This window comes from Excalfactoria chinensis, chromosome 5 (genome assembly GCF_039878825.1).
Source record: "Excalfactoria chinensis isolate bCotChi1 chromosome 5, bCotChi1.hap2, whole genome shotgun sequence".
Lineage (NCBI taxonomy): Eukaryota > Metazoa > Chordata > Aves > Galliformes > Phasianidae > Excalfactoria > Excalfactoria chinensis.
The window spans coordinates 46,760,709-46,777,284 of record NC_092829.1 but is presented as its reverse complement, the minus strand read 5'-3'; the positions used below and the strand labels follow the sequence as shown (position 1 = coordinate 46,777,284).

At 42.3% G+C, this 16,576-nt stretch overlaps 1 protein-coding gene across 5 annotated transcripts in view; it reads left to right on the top strand.

Annotated features, from left to right (window-relative positions):
• PRR5L (proline rich 5 like) overlaps nucleotides 1-16,576 on the top strand; it is a 58,804-nt gene that overhangs the window by 1,082 nt on the left and 41,146 nt on the right. For 2 of the 5 annotated variants that reach the window (XM_072338168.1, XM_072338165.1), the window contains exon 2: nucleotides 330-433. The gene's annotated coding sequence lies outside the window, so the exon portion shown is untranslated. Of the gene's footprint in view, nucleotides 1-329; nucleotides 6,498-13,576; nucleotides 13,851-16,576 lie in introns of those variants that run through there. The other 3 variants (XM_072338166.1, XM_072338164.1, XM_072338169.1) reach the window with 3 other exon arrangements.

Here is a 16,576-nt window from a genome sequence, read left to right as displayed (position 1 = left end):
GGAGGGTGTACAACATCAGGGAGGTTTGGGTTTACATCTCTGGTTTAGTCTGATGTTCAGAGGAAACAGGGCTCCCTTAGTCTGTATGCACATTTAGTTTCCTTCATTTTTTTAAACCACTGCCTAATTTCACACGTGTAACTGAGAGAAGGCTGAAAAATTGTTACCCTTTCCAAATGAAGTAGGGGACTGTGGAGATCAGTGGAGGCTTAAGCTTATGAACTGACTTCTGATGGGAAGACAGGATGACAGGTACAAACTAAGAGGTTTGCTTTTCAGAAATTGTTACTGGTCTGAAGTAATGTAGCATTGTTAAACTCCTTTAACAGGAAAAGCTCAATCAACTGGATAGCCGCTGTGTGTCAGTTTTGGCAACTACGGTAGCTGGGATGGATGAAGACAAGAATGTGAGCGCTCTTCAAGCTGGATTACAGTGAGAAAAATACCTTACACATGTTATTAGTATTTAAATCTTGTTTGAATGTGTGTCTTAAAAATCACGGAGGGAATGTCCATGCATTAAAGACGTATTGTGGTTTTAGGATCTAGATGTTATGTGAGATGAGGGCAGTACAATACAGTGATTTTTGGCATTGTCTTTTCAGTTCTAGGCAGGAAGGCTGCTGGTAGCGTAGGATGTTAGACCACTCTACAGCGCTGCATATTCTGGCTGGATCTCCATCAGATCAATGTTTTGTTTTGGTCAGGTTCCCTGACATGCCTCTGTTTTACCTGTGTGTAAAAAAGAGGAAATAAATCTGGTTTGAATGATGAAGTATTTTGATTTATCGTGATGATAAATACTGTTCAGCTGTCAAGGAGTATTTCCTTTTAATTTAGTAAGGAAAAATTAAGATGAAAACAAGTTCTGATTTTGTCTGTCTGTGACTGCAGCAAAGCTTTCTGGCGAGTGCTTTATCAGAATAACTTCTTTGATTGTCATGATTTTCTCTAGGCCAATGAGATTAGTGTGGTTATCCAGTGCTGATTTAAATGAGTTTCTTTTTACTGAGGCTATCACAAAACTTGCAGTAGTTTAGTTAGAAAGACTGAGATATATTTTTCAGTACTGTCAGAAGAAGACAGTAATTATACAGCATCTCCTATGACAAGTCGATGGGAAACAGATCAGCTCGTTGTGTGCATCCTCAAAGTAAAGTGACAGTGAAAAACAGGATATTTTAGTAAAACAGCTGAATTATCCAACCCCCTTATTCATTGGAGCAGAAGACTAGGATTTAAGGCACATTAGTCAGCATGCTGCTGTACTGACCTTGCTTGGTAATGATTCTGACTTGAAGATACACCACAAGCCTTCTGAAGCCACGAAAGAAGATTTACTGGAAGATGTTTTTTCTCTTTGTCAGAATTAAGGTGACAATTAAAAAGGAAAAAAAAAAAATCATGTTGAATTCTGTCTAGTTCTAGTTTGGATTTAAACCAGGTGGAGTCAGCATGGAAGCTAGACGTGAAACTGGGAAAGCTTGATGTGATGAGCTGATGTTTGTGGGGAGATTCAAGTGTGTAAGATTGCTTTTCTTCTTAAAATTCCTGTCCTTGAAAGTTACATTCAGCTCAGGAGAAAATCTGGAAGGAAGCAGCTACCAGGATTGAACTCATCACTACATGGTAGTTATTCAAAACATGGTATGCTTCAGTATGGGACTTTCAAACAAAACAGTTCTAGCTTTCGTCTGTCGCTAAACATACAGTGTGCAGGTAAGTCACAAATAGCTGAGGACTTGTGTGGCACAAGGTTAAAACAATAACAAGCAGGTCGAATCATTTGAACACTGGAAATCACTTTGACACCAGGCCAAAAGCTTAGCTTGTGATGATATCAGTATGGGATAAAAAGAGGATGAACTAACAGGCTTAGTAGCCAGCTTGTTGGAGTCAACATATAGTATCTATACTTCCAATAGGAGGGCAGATGGTCGTATATTTAAGGAAGCACCAGATAAGGAATCAGGAGATCAGAGTTCTATTCCTGGCTCTGCAGCAATGTTCCTATGTCACCTTGGGGACTCACATTTTTCCTCTTTTTTTTTTTTCTTAATCTTTTAAGTAGCAGAAATAATATTTACTTGTTGCAGGGTGAGGGGTAGTTGAGAGTCTAAAGTGATGCTGAAAAAGTGCTTTGAAGCTCTAGGAAGAACGTATGCAAGATCTGCAAAGCAGACTGTTTGGAAGAAAGGACACTATATGACTTCACATAGCCATATGCATATGACCTTCCCTCTTCTCAGAACATCCCATACCTCTTCATACACAGTGTATGGGAAATTGGTAATCACAGCCTGAACCTCTGATTAATCAGCTGAGGCAAGTGTTATGGCCTTAGTTGATACCGGGTCAGAAACATCAATAATATATGAAGATCCAACAAAATTCAAAGGTGACAGAGTGATGATCGGAGGCTTTGGGGGACAGACCATTCCAGTTACCCAAACCTGGGTAAAATTGGGGGTTGGGCGTCTCCCACCACGGGAGTATGAGGTATCTATTGCCCCAGTTCCAGAATATATACTGGGGATAGACATCTTGTGGGGTCTGGCTCTCCACACAACAGTGCCTTTGAAACATTTGTACTATTCTCCCTGAGTCTCTGAGCCTCTAGGACCACCGGAGGATGATTCATTTGGGACTGATGAAACACAGATAGACTTGCACCTCAAGATGGCTTGTCTCCAGTGACACCTATCAAGCACTGACCCACAGAAGACTCTGAATGTCCATCAAATCATCACTCAAATTATATCAACAACCATTGCGACGGGAAATTGTGTCAGCGTCGTGTTGGATCTCTGTAATAAGAAAAAACTCACCTAATCATTGAAGAGGTGGAGTGTATGGGAAAGTGGTAATCACAGCCTGAACCTCTGATTAATCAGCTGAAGCAAGTGTTGGGTCAGCTGTGGGAGCACAGGTGAGAATAGTTTAGCTGTGCCCCCGGAAGGAGTGGAGCTTGACTCCACCTCCTCTAGACCTCATTTAAGGACTGACCACCACTAAAGCAACATCTCTTGGAGATGGTTCCTCAGTGGAGGTTGCCTCAGTGGTTCCCAGCAGACCGAAGGCTTCCATATGGGTGAGTTTTTCCTGTAAATAACCTTTTGGGTATTTACAACTACTATCTTTTCATTTTTGTCACCGTACACACAGTTTTCCAGAAATGAATAAATGGATTAATCTGTATTCCATATTTGCTAGAAAGATAAACAGCTGCCAGTGAGAACCTGACCAAAGAACAGACTTTATTAATGAGAGACATTATTTATATCTGAGAGAGCAATAGGCTTGTTGATACTGTTTGTCCCAATATACTTTTACATGCAGAATAACATCTCTGATGGCTTTTATTCTGAATTTGCTGTTCTTCTTGCAAGCTTAACATTCAGTACAAACTTAAGTATCCTCTTTTAAGAATAAATCTTGTGCCAAAGTCCCCCCCAAAATGTCTACTTTTTAGAAACCAGTCAGTAGTGTCCCTGATTATAGAGGACATTATAGAGCCCATTAAAATCAGCTAGTCTTCAAGGGATTTTTGAATCAAAGACCTAGCAAGCAACTGTCATTTATTCTGAATCCTATGCCCAGTAAGTAAATGACCCTACCTTCCCTAATAACTAGTTGGCGTCAGAGGTGTAATGCTTTCACCACAGAACAAAGAGTTTCTTCTTTCAGAAAGAAGGTGTAAGCTTTGGGTTGAAGTTGAATTATAGCACAATCATGGTTAGTGCCATTTGTTGTAAGAGGGGAAAAACAACAACAACAACAAAAACATTATGAAGCTTTTTTTTTCTTTTTCTTTTTTTTTTCCCCTCCGTTATGTCTCCATTTTTCTTGTTTCAAGATTCCATGTCCCCGCTAAGGGTTTGAACCCCATTCCAAGCCAGTTCTGGTAAAAGGGAACAAGAAACACCATGGAAAAAATGCTTTGGTAAACGTTAGACAATATGTGTAGAAAATGTGTTAATTACAGAAAAATACACTGCATTTTCAGAAGTCCATACTAGAATTTTGTTTGCCCGTGAAGCAGAAGGAAACAAGAAGCATAATTCTTTTAATATCTCAATTTATTCAAGTTTTATTCAACTAGGGAAGAAAAGCCTGTTGTAAAAAATAATGATAATTTTAAAGCCCTCTTTCCTTCCTGGCACAGGAAATGTAAAAATAGGAATGGTTTACTTCCAATTCCTGTGAAAAGAGGTGAAAATCTCTCTTTTACCCTCTCATTTAGTTCTGAAAAGACAAATATAGTTCCCTAATCAGTTTCAGCTATAAATATGCTTATTTGCTCTGTTTGAAGTGACATAAAAAAGACTAAAGTACACAGAGATGCTATCTTGGTTTGCAGTATTGCCATCACATGCTCCAAAACTGTGTCGAATCAATTTGTGTGCTGTGAACCACTATCCATCCATAAGACATATGAGCATTCAGTGAAATGACTTCTTATAACTCAGTGACTTCTGACTACTGAAAGTCAGTTAGCATTATCAGTACTGCAGTGAAAATGACTCTAAATATAACATGTAACTTTTTTTTTTGTAAAAATAATACAGTTTTATTAGCTAGATGTCAAATACATAATTGCTAAACACCAGCAGTATGGAATATGCTCCACAGACTTCTTATTCCTTTCTTCTTTTTTTTTCCTTCATAGAACTCCTTGTCTCGTTAGTAACAAAAACTTGATTACTGCTTTTCTTCTGGCCCGGGTTTGTGCTGAGGTATTGATTCCTAGTTGCAAACTTCCCATGCCCCACCTCTCTGTTCTCTTGGTCATATTAAATCTATAGCTTGAAAATGAATGTCTTAGATTTTCAGATGTCCAAGAGAAGCTTCATTTTCAGAACCAAAATGATTTCTAATCCAAATACATATGTCTCAAATACTGTGCAGCTTGAACCCATGTGTCTTGAAGCAGGAGCCTTAGATTCTAGAATTCTCCTTCCCCTGTACTCATGGACAGCTCTTCCATTTCTCAAGATAAAGGAGCAGGAGAGATATTTTGGGCCTCATACATGACTTGACTATAGAAGCAGTCAGATTTGGGGGGGGCTTGAGGAAAAGATGAATCTCTCTCAATTGCTAAGGCCAACTCTCCTGTCATCTAGTGCAGGGAGATTTCTTCCAGAATACTTTCTCGGTTGTGTCCTGCAGCATGTATTCATCTCCTTCTGCAAATATGATCTACATGATTAGCTGGAACTGAGTCAACAACGCCAGACTAGGGCACAGGATACAGGAGGATTTTATTACGAGTTAGGTTTCCTGGAGGGAAGTCCAGTTAAAGAGGAGACTCACATTCTCCTTAGTCTATTGTTCAGTCCAACTTGGACCCTGGCTTCTCCTGTTTATTTATTCAGACAGCTCACCACCTTGCATACCATTCCATATGTGTACAGTAAACACTGGCAGCTCACTGTAGTAGTAAAAATATGTTGCAGCTATGACTGTCCACATCTTCCTAAGGTCAGCCGCTAATTGTGGTTCCTTCTGCTCTCTTTTCCCTATTGACAGGCTAATGCAAGTAGGTACATGCTTGCAGTCTGTATCCTGTGCACAAAGACTTTCATTCCCTTGAGCACTAAAGTATACTGGAACTTTCATCAGATAAAAAAAATACCTTTCTGTCAGCAAAATGTTTCCTTCAGGGGCAGTGGGAGTGACAGAAGAATTCATTGCTTAACCTTCTGTATTAATTGCAGAGGAAGACTTCATTATGGTGCCCTGTGCTTCCGTAATTCAAACACCCCCCTGCCCTGAAATCTGGCATTGTTCCCTGCCAGGACCAAGAGCCACTATAACTCAGTGTGATAGATGGCAAAATGGCTTTTATTGGGGGTAGTTAGCACCTTATATACTTTAATCGCTTTGTCTACGCCTCCTTGAGTGTATATTTGAAATATACGCCCAACATAGCAACAGCCCAGTTATGTCCCTATACCTCCTCCCAGGACTAGGTGCCATCCTTGTGCTATGGAATTTTCCTCAGCAAGGTATCTATCCTTCACAGACTTTGGGTAGTGTGGATGTGGAAATGAATTCAGATATGTTTGCAATTGCGAAGGAGTGATTGAAGAGCAACAAACATTCCTTGCTAGCTTTAATTTAGCTAATACAGGTAAAAATAGTGGTGGAGATCCATTCTGGCCATTAATATGCTACATTGCATATTGGGGTCCCTGCTAGCCTGCCTGAGCTGAGATTTATGCACTCAGGTTGCCAATTTTCAGTTTCTTGTAACAACAGCAAAATTAGACTAACCAAGAATCTGTCCTATGTAAAACTAGCTTATGAGCAGGTTGGTCATTCACAGTGAAAATGAATCTATCTGATAACAAACATACAAATGCACTTGCTTTTGCCTTTCACTTCAAAAATCCTATGCACAGACTTGAACATCATCCTTTCCATGCAGATGAACCCCACGTACTGGATGCAGTTTACCACGATGTCCTTTTGTATGACATGTTCCTCAGCTGCAGGTGAGTATCAGTTTGTTGCCCTCTGCCAATATGTTCCACCTGACAGACCTGCTGGCCCGTGATGTAATGTAGTATTGCTTAGACATTGCTTTATTTATGTCTCATAGAAGGTATTTATTCCACAGTTTGGGACTGTGCCTTTTGTTAGTCATGACCTTGGCAGATGTCCCTTCTGTTGCAGAGAGAAGATATGAGTGAGGGCATGCTCAGGGCATGATACACTTGGCATTGTTGAGTGATAAACCAGAATTGCTGATTAATTGACATGTTTTTGTCACTTTGATTTCACGTTTCAGCAAGGTGTGAAAATGATGGGGAAGGGAGGGAGGCTATTCTGTTGAATGTTTTTTAGAAGTGAAGCCTGAGTGTTGGCCTTGTATCTGCTCTAGTGAGTTAACACACACAGAAAAAACCAAAAAACTTGGGACTCCTTTATGAATGATTGAAATTCCAGTCTTGCCTGGCACAAGAGTAAGTTTCACATAAAGAACTGTCTCTGTGGAGGGTTTTTGAAAAGCAACCAAAAACCTGAAAGACTAAGAAAAATTCTAATAATTGGAGATGTGACAAACCACATTGCCCAGCTTCATCTTGGCACAGTTAGGATATGAGTCTGATCCACAACATGTACAGCCCTAGACAGATTCCACAGCTGATATTCAAACACCTATATAAGCTCTCTGTAGGAGAATATGTCTGTACACACAGTCATTTGGCCACCTCACAGTGCTGCTCATAAGCAATGTGAATGCACATGTGCGGGGTTCTCTAGGTAACTACATTTATACTGGCAATCATGAGCTGACTTCTACAAGTGCATAGGCTAATTTTGATTGTGAAATGTTATCACATGCAGACTTCACCTTCATTTAAGTAGTACTTTTATCATATCTTATTTCCCTTGCAAATACTATCTCAGCTACTCTAGTGTAGTTTATGGTATCTTTGTGCCCCAAAGATCTGTCTCATCACAAATAATTTGGGATAAAATGCATCTGGTAATCTGGAGAAATAATCTTTGGAGCTGTCCTTCACTTTACCACCCGTATAGCTTTCACAATCCATGCATATTCTGAGTAATTGCATTTTACTAAGTGTATCTTTCAAATACCTCTCTGTGCTCCAAAACTTCTCAGCCTCTCCACTTCAAACTTAGAATATAGCCTCACTCATCACTTCTGTTCCACACTGAGCCATTATAATCACTTCTAGTGCAACTCGTCATTTTCTCCTTATCCTCTGACCAAATCATTTTTTGTGCCAGTCAGCTCAGGAGGTGAATGTGTCCTGCTGTGTCTATGTAGATTCATCAAATTCAGCTGGCTCTGAGGACTACATAAAACCATGTTGAATAGGGTTAGACATTTTAAAGGGGAAAACTTGTGTTTCTGACTGTGAGATCTCCCCACAGTAGTGGCTTTTACCACATCAGAATGCTTCTGCCTCAGCCATTTCGTACCCACAGAATGTAACATGGTCAGCAAGGAAGATGTGGGAAGTTAAAAAAATAAAGTAAACCAAAAACCAGTGGATGAATCACAGCAAGATGGGTTGAGTAGAGAAAGACATATTAGAAGCCTCTTGTAACTAGAACTGGGCAGTCTGACATCCATTTACCAAGAAGAGTCATCTAACACCTACTGATTCACTTGTTTTGCAGTAAGGAAAATGCCTTATACCACGTGCGTACTCTTTTGGGTGTGCAGCTCTGATACAGAATGTAACCTAAAGTTGTTGCCAGCAGATAGCTGATACATGAAATATCAGACTTCCTCACAACTCATGACTGAGCCATCGGTCACCTTGCCAAAACTACCACTGCGGTGACCTCTATGCAGACACAACCAACAGAACAGTCTGTAAATTAAGTGAGAAGCTGAGTCAGTGATATTTGTAGCCATGTTCTTTGTGGTTATGAGTGAGTCTTCACTCATATCATTTTTGAAGGCTGGAGGAAGAGGTATTACGGTCATTTTGATATGAAGTGACAACTCAGGCTGAGATGTGGGATAAATAAGGAGAGTATTTGACAGAAGCTACTAAAAGCATCTGGAAAGTTTAAGCATTGCCTGAATATGAAGATCTAGAGAAAGAAAGGCATGAGTCAGAGGCAGGAGGAGCCAGATCTTACATATATTATGCTATAAAATGGAAAAAAATAAGTGCTAAGATAGGAGAGTATAAACATGAATTGGTAATTAATTTCTTGTGCGTGTGTTTTAAATTGTCTGGATACAAGATGAAGGAGAAGAAAAGCGACCAAAACACAAAGTCCTCCCTTAAAAAGATACAACGATAAGGCAAAAAATAGGTAGGAGAACACAAAGCACAGAGGAATTTTGCAAGAGAACAGCCTTGTTGAGAACAGCCATGGATGGCACGTTGGAGGTCATGGGAACCAAACTGAGGATTGACTGAAAGGTATTTAGAAAATTTGGCATACCACGCTGAGATCTAGCGTATAGAAACCAGGTTGGAGAGGTTTTAGGATGGATGTTGAAGACTGTAAGTAGTTAATTTAAACATTCTGTTTACTGACCTTCGGGATGAAAGCCAAGAGGGAGAAGAAGCAGATAGAGATGCTAGAGAGACGAAGTCAGGAGATGTGAAAAATTAAAGCAGGATAATGGAAGGAAGGGTTTATTGTGCTTTCTTGTCTCCTTTGGAAATTTATATTATGGTTTCTAGCAGAGGTCAGTATAAAGAAGGCTGGTTGCCACTGCTTTTGCTTGACTAAAGAAAGCTGGTTGCTGTTTCTTTTGCCTGGCTATGATTTGTGACTGTAAAACATCATACACAAACATGCTTTAGTTCTTTTCTTCATTTAGATCTTCTCTCCCGGAGGGCTAGTTTGTTTGTCTTCTCCCTCGGTGGTTTGCCACTGACGTGACAAACAGCACTCTATGCGGGAGAAACACAAGCATTAGAAACACAGAAATTAGAGATGGAAAATTCCACTGTGAAAGAACAACTAGCCCACTGTGCTTTGTAATCCAAGGCATAAACAATAGTATTGGACTTATTTAAAATACCACGAGAAGTGCCCCTGAGCTACTTCTCCACCAGGTGATGGATCTTATAGCCTAATTATTGCAACAGTGCTCATCGTAATCTTTGTCATTTCACCCTGTTTTCTCCTTCTTCACAATAATAGCGCTCTCACTTTTGCATACCTCATTTGTTCCACTCTCATGGTGCTTTATTCCATCTCTAATTTTCTCAGCTTTGCATCTTGTACCTCATGCACAGCACAACCAGCTGTGTTTAGCTCTTTCAGCTCATGCGACAGTGTCTCTAAATCAGTACTTACAACTTCTACTTTTAAAATATGAATTCCTATATATTTGCTAATGTTTTTCCGATGAGATTTTTAGGACAGAATGCAATATTCTATTGGGGTAGATGAGAACTGTTAGGTCATGACCTGAACCAGTGATTGAGTGCCTGTTGAAGGGGCGTTGCCAGCCCTGAAAGCACAGGTGCAAACAACTTACTGGTATGACTGGAAGGGTCCACCTGTGCAACTCAGGGCCCACCCCTCCCTGACCTTAATTAAGGGCTGGCAGTTGAGAGGGGTTCACTTCAGTTTGAAGGCTACATCCTGTAGAAGTTTCTAGTGAGTACTGATCCCTGGAAAGGGGTAAGTTATTCCTTTTTTTATTGTGACTACTGTGTTTCTGGGGTGACCCAAAATTGGTTAAAGGTAACAATATTTTTTGTCTCCTATCCTTATGTGAGATTGCACTACAGTACCACCGACAGAGGTCTTTGTTTTAATTCCCACTTATGAAGCATACTCTTTGATTGTATTTGTCTGTTCCTGCTAATTTGCCTGTCATCTCATCTTACAGACATGTCTGATTTACTGTGTGCTGTCCTGTTGTTTTAGGTGCCTTCAGCATTATAAATTTTGAGAACCCTCCTTCTGAATGAATAGCTTTTATTTCTCTATGAATATAAAATATGTTTCCCCCACTCAGTCCCCCGGTGGAACTGCAGTTTCCTGAACCTCGTTTTTGCCAGAGCTTTGATCTGTAAAACTAATGAAGTTCTCTCAACCCTGCAACTTGGAGATGTTTTCTTTCCTTTCCCTTCCAGAGCTTGAAATCATAATTTGAATTTTCAACTAAGGAGAAAAAAAAGTCTTTGCAGGAGTTGTTTAAGCTTGGTAGCATCTCAAATACACAGAATTTTGTCCTCAAGCTGTAAAAAGGAAGGTGAAAAGAACTGCTGAACAACGTTTGCAGTGTCTGAACCTTGGATAGGAGGTTACAGTTGACAGCTTATTCTCAGCCATCTGCTCCAAGCTCTTTAAGTTAACCTCAAGTGAAGATTCTCCCTAACCCTTTTCTATTAAAACCATCCACTTAAACTCAAGTTGGTTTTTTGTTTGTTTCTTTTTCTTTTTTTTCTTTTTTTTAACTGTTTGCTTGTGTGCACTCTCTTTCTTTTGCTCATTTGACAGCTAGCAAATATCTGCTATCCCAGCAGATGGAAAGGGAAAGAGATCTTTGGACAAAATAAGAACAGATTGAAAGATGGCGACTACTTAACGTGGTTCAGCTGCAGCTCTCAGCCCCTTGAAGATTAGTGCTAGAATTAGGAACGCTCTTCAGGCATTAAAGTTCTCCTCATTGCTCTGCTAGACTATGCTGTGTGTATTTTGTTGTTGTTTTCTTTTTTCTTTTTATTCTCAGAACTCATTTCTGAGAAGCATATGGTATTGAAAACCTGTCAGATCACACAGACAAAGCGAAGGCTTTATGCCATGGATTCTTCCCATCATCGAGTGCATTATAAAGCAAGCCAATTAAAGGTCACATTTGTTAGTCACAATTCTTGTGGTTTGGCTCTTAGTGAGCAGCAGGCTATGTGAGAGCAGGACGTGTGTGTGCTCAAGGCTGTCTTGCAGTCAAGTGCTGCAGAGAGGATGTGTGGTGTCAGAGCAGAGTGTCAAAAAGAAAATTAAGGCTGTAGCTATTTCTCACATATCTGCTCAATATCAGCACTTGTAGCAGCATCTTTGATGTTGTCAGTTTACTTGCTGTTTAGTTCTTTTAGACACTGCTGCATAGCTGAGCAAGGCCAAAGAGACAATTCCTTGCACACAAACCAGATAGCAGACTGTAGCACTTGTAGGCTCCAATGCTAAGAGCACATGTTTGTGAGTTATCACTTGTCTCTGGTTTCTGAAGAAAGTTTTGTGCTTCCTACATTATTTTTTTCTTGGTGATCTCACTGAAGCCGAAAGTAAAAATGGAGCTGCTGAAGGTCAGTTAGGTGTGTTGCAAAAGGTGCTGCCTTAACTAATCAGCTGAGACATATGGACTTCTCCAAAGGGTAAGCTCCTTCCTAAAGATGCAGTTACAAGGTCGACCCGCTTTCTTACTAGCACAGTTGCAGCAAATTTCTTTAGCTCCTTCTTTCATTTTCCCCAGTAAGTAGCCCATCCATAAAACAGGATGGCTATAGTAAGTTTGTGTTGTGGGAATGATGTCTTGAACTTGAGACCCACTGGTCTGGTGGACAGCTCTCACCTAAACCTTAGGTTACAGACTTCTGCGTGTTCAGGTGTCTATCTCACACCTGATTCATTCTCAGGTTTTAATTTGTAACCATATGGGTTTAAATTTGGGGAAAGATACTGGCTCCTGTGGATTTTTTGTTGATTTTCTTTTTTTTATGCTGAAGACAGAACTTACTGTGTTTGTGTAACATCAGAAGCTGAGACCTGCTCTATGGTTTGTACTGGTTTGACCTGAATACTTCTCCCATTTCTTGCCCTGTTTCTCTCAGAGCATAGCATTGACCAGGTATATCAGGTCACCATTTGCTAATATGTAATCTTTTTTGAGTTCTTTTGCTGGCTCACGAAGACGAATCACTTGAGCTTTGTTTCTCCAGTCGCCTGGCATCTTTAGTTTCCTGGCTAGATTGTGAACCACAGGTTGGAGACCACCACTCTGACTCTGCTTTTGCTATGCTGTCACTGAGGGATTAGCAAACATTGGCTTGAAAAGCAGATTCAGAACTAGTGGCAGCGTGTGCTTTCAATTGTTAGTAGGTTACCAGATAAACTAAAATTCTGTGTGCTGGAGTAGTTATCAACTGTCATCATATACTTCATCTTTCTGGGACAGGAAACATGTTTTTCTGTTGCATTCGTAGTCTGCAAGTTCCAGGTACTGATTTTGTGTTCTTAAGAGTAAATCTTTATTTGTGTTCCCTTAGCAGTAAGAATAGGCAGTAGGTTAGGGTTACAGCGCCCTCAGTGAGGCTTTGTTTTAAACATCTAGATTTGGAAAAGGAGAAACAGAGCCACATGCAGCAAGTGATGTCCCCTGAGCTCTCTAGGGCCACCTCCAGCACAGCTCAGTGTCAGATCCCAGTATGACCTGATGTGAGAACACAGCACTTCTAGGGCAGCACTAACTTTTCTGATGCTCAGACCAGACTCGACTCAGTTGTAAAGCTAGGATTTTTCTTAAAAAGCAGAGCTTTACCAGGAAGCAGCAGCAGCCCTGTGTGCTAATGAATTCCTAGAATTCTCTTAAGCACTCAAAATGGCTGTTTTGCCAACATAAATGTCTTCTTCCCGTGCTTCAAGGTCTCAACTCCTTCAATGGAGCTTCAAGTAGCTCTTCACACTTTGGCGTGACTGCCTGATGCTACTCTGATATGCGACTGCAACTCCTTGTGGCTTTTTAATCTCTTGAAGGTTTCAGCAGCTTCCTGTCCGATACTTGCAGCAGAAAGTGACAGCTGAACACCGGCACGGGGCTGCGGCTGCCGCAGCGTCCTTGAACCGTAAGGTTAACGTAAAACCCGCCCTAGCTTTAAGGGGCAAATCCAGCGCACCCGAGGAGCAGTCCGTGTAACGCGGTGCCGAGGAGGGCTCTGCACGCCGGCTCGGGCTGGTGACGGCCGGGCTGGGGCCGGTAGCAACCTCAACATCTCCGGCCCGTCGGGGTCAAGGGCCTCCGAGCTCCTGCAGCGTCGTTTGCTTTCTCTAACGGCCGGAGGAATTTATTCTTCCTGACCCACCGAATCGGGGCGGGATCGGTAGCCGGGGGAGCAGCTCCCGTAGCCCCGGGGCGGCTCGGCTCGGCCGCCTTTGTCTGAGCTGGGAGGAGCCAGCGAAAGGCAGATTGTAAAAACAAGGGCTGGCCGAGAGCCAGGAAGTGTGGAATCCTGGCCGGGTGGTGGCAAATTTCGGCAGATCGCGGCCAGAGGCAGCGCGTCCTTCAGCCCGCGGCGGGGCGACGGCGGGAGCGGAGCGGAGCTGAGCAAGGAGCGGAGCAGCGGGCGCGGTGCAGCGGCGTTCGCTGCCGCCCTCCCCGCAGTGCGGCGGCGGTGAGTGCAAAGGGAGATCCGGGCCGGGCTGCCGGGGAGGGGGCTACGCCACCGGAGAGTGGGGCTGGTGCGGGAGGTGCGGCCCCGAGGATGTGCGCGGGGCGGCCCGCGGAAGGCACGGGGCTGAGTCTCCGAAGCAAAGCGCCGGCGTAAATCCCGAGCAAGTTTTCCATTTGAAAATATTAAAAATAGACCCGTTCCATAGTGCCGCCGAGTGAGTCATTTCCAAACCGAGTGTGTCCGCCTTCCCCCTCAGGGGACACAATAATTCTGAAACCGAGGGCGAAGGGAAGGAGACTTTTCCCCTCCTCTAAACAGACCGAATTTACACGTAGCCGCTGCGAGAGGAGACAAAAGCCTGAAGCGGCGGGCTGCCTGCTTAATGCAGCGCGGTGCGGCTTCGTCCCTTTCTCTCCTCGCCCCGCGATGATGCCACCCGCGTTCCCCTGCGAGGCTCTGGGACGCTCACAGCCGCGTGGACAAACCCCACTGTTTTGTTCCTTCAGCTGTCAGACCCGTCCCCCCGTCACCCCTATGGGACGTCAGCCACAGCCATAGCAGTGACCGACGCCTCTCCTGGCTGCCTACGCTGAGAAGCGGCGTCTAAAACGCGGTTATTTTTCTCTGCCTTTCCCGGTCATATGATGATTTGTTCATGCAAGCAGGCTGTCTCGAGCGGAGGGACTCTTTGTTTGTCAGCAACAAGTGTTGAGCGTATTTATAGACAATGCTGCAATTCTTTGTTGTGGAGGGTTTCATTTATGCAGAGCTCAGAGCTACCCAGATCTGCATCCGAGAGCTATTTACATCTTTCTTATGATGCTGTATGTACACACATATTCAAAGTGTATGTCCATGGCTCTTATTTCACAGCGAGGCAGTATGCCTTAGGTACAGAAGCTGATGTGCAGGCTGCGTTTTTCTTCTCAAGCAGAAGCTGCTGTTCGACTATGAGGTAGTTTCTAATGATGCAGATGGACTAGCGGAGACAAAACCTGATAAACTGCCCATCTTTTACATTTGGAAGCACCTAGCTGGGGGCAAAGTCCTGCCATTTGACCCCTAGGAAGAATTAAGTTAGCACTCTGGCAACAAAAATGACCTATAGCTGAAAATATGTGCAGTAAGTTATGCCAGCTATTTCACAGCCTTGTGAAGGATATGAGGTTTGAGAGCAAGATCTGTGGTAGCAACCCAAGCCCAATGCTGTTTCTTGGTAAGTAGAGAACCGTGATGTAAAAACCACTTGCATTCTCTTTTTGCTGTTTAGGTTCAGTTTCTTTTAACACTATTTATATATTTTACAGCCAGGGGAGGCTACTATGATTTATTGACTTGTCACATAGGGTGCAGGGTACTCAGACATTCCTGCAGTCTGCAGTGTTTCTTTTAGCTGTTACATGTAGGAGATTCATCTACTTAAAAGTGCCTCCGAAGTACCAAACTGGGGGGGTGGGGCAGGTGGAAATAAAGTAGACATCAATCTTGTGTTCCAGAAGACAAGAAAAAGCAGACATAGCATCCCATGAAAATGAAAACTTGCTTGTAACTTAAGATATATTATGCACGCTTCATAATGAATGTATGGTGTTGTTGCTAAGTATTTAGCGCTGTGGGCTTCTGTAACATCCTGGAGGGAGGAAAACACTTCAACTAGAGTCCAAAATCAGCTCTTTTTGGTGAAACTTGGAAGAAATTTATCCAGAGGTCTGTTATTCTGTAGTTGTCTCTGCGGTTGTCCTGAATCTCTGACTGACGTAGCTGTCAAGTTGCACTGAGACCTACACCAAAGGTTTGCAGTGCTGGAAGTGGTCAGGGATGTTCAAGCAGACAGTTCCACGTGGGACTATTATTTTCTATGTCAATTTAGCAGCAGTGTTTCCTTTTGGTAGTTTTACAGCAGACTTCAGGTGGCAATTCAGTGGCATATCACGTTTAAAGTCATATCTTCAGCCTTTAAGATTATCCGTTTAGATACTTAGATGAATTTCTCTGTAGTTATTTTCTTGCCGTATATTTACAGGCTGTCTGATATCTGCTCAGAGTCTGATATGACTTCCAAGATTCACTTTCAGAGCTCATCTGGAGTGCAGGTAACATCTACTGACTCCTCAGCTCCATTTGGAAGAACTTAAATTCCTTGCACTTCTAGCGATGATGGGCACAGAATAGATGTGATAGTTCTCACTTAAAGTGAGAAATTAATAAAGGTAGCTTCCATTCCTTATGGAAGGAATAGAGGCCCGAGACTTGAGTAGATCATTGAAAGCTTGGAAATAGCAAGTAAGCACTAAATGCGTACCTTTTGTACTCAATGTGTTCAGCTTCATGTTACTTTTCCAGGCCTTTGTAGGTTTTTTTGCTGTTGTTGTTGTTTCTTGCACACATAATGTATGGCCTTTTGTCCTCACTGTTTCTGCTGGTGTGAATTCAAGCATAAATATACATTGATTGACTATGTGCTGGACTCCAGAGCTTATTCAGTAGGGCGTAACAACCTGTTCTTCCATTAGATAGAGCTAAGTGTAACTCAGAGTGTGGAAGACTGTACTGAAGACTTTGGCAAACACCCTGTGATACCAGAGGTGGCCAAGGCTGGGCTACCATGTAAATCAGGCTACTCAACTGCTGTGTTTTGTAGTCATAGGGTTCAAACTAAGGAGTGTATTTCTGTTTTTAATAATAACAATAGGAAATGTGAAAACAAGGAAGGGGGGAAAAGAGAA